Source organism: Morone saxatilis, unplaced genomic scaffold (genome assembly GCF_004916995.1).
Source record: "Morone saxatilis isolate NCDOM2014 unplaced genomic scaffold, NCSU_SB_2.0 Contig9, whole genome shotgun sequence".
In the NCBI taxonomy this organism is placed as follows: Eukaryota; Metazoa; Chordata; class Actinopteri; family Moronidae; genus Morone; species Morone saxatilis.
In genome coordinates this window covers 11,339,255-11,339,502 of record NW_023340268.1, presented here as the reverse complement: position 1 = coordinate 11,339,502, position 248 = coordinate 11,339,255, and the positions used below count along the sequence as shown (strand labels likewise).

Sequence of the window (248 nt, the reverse complement as noted above, 5' to 3'; positions counted from 1 at the left end):
AGATAAAAGAGTGAATATTGGACTAGTAATATATAATGAAATGTTTAGTAGTGAGTCTTGGGTTGAATTTTTTTCATCATTCCTGTTCATATCCCGTTTGAGTTAGGTTATGTACTAAAGCAAATAATAACCTTTGTCCCATTGATTGACTAGGTGTACTACCAGGCTATTGAGAAAGCAACAGGAAAAACTGGCTTTGAGTTTTGCAATAGTAAAGTGCCATATAACTCTGGACCCCCCCCCCCCCC

At 37.5% G+C, this 248-nt stretch overlaps 1 protein-coding gene across 1 annotated transcript in view; it reads left to right on the top strand.

The window, feature by feature from the left end:
* The window catches only part of tmem64 (transmembrane protein 64), a 22,165-nt gene that overhangs the window by 17,473 nt on the left and 4,444 nt on the right, over positions 1-248 (top strand). The gene's annotated exons all lie outside the window — the stretch shown is intronic.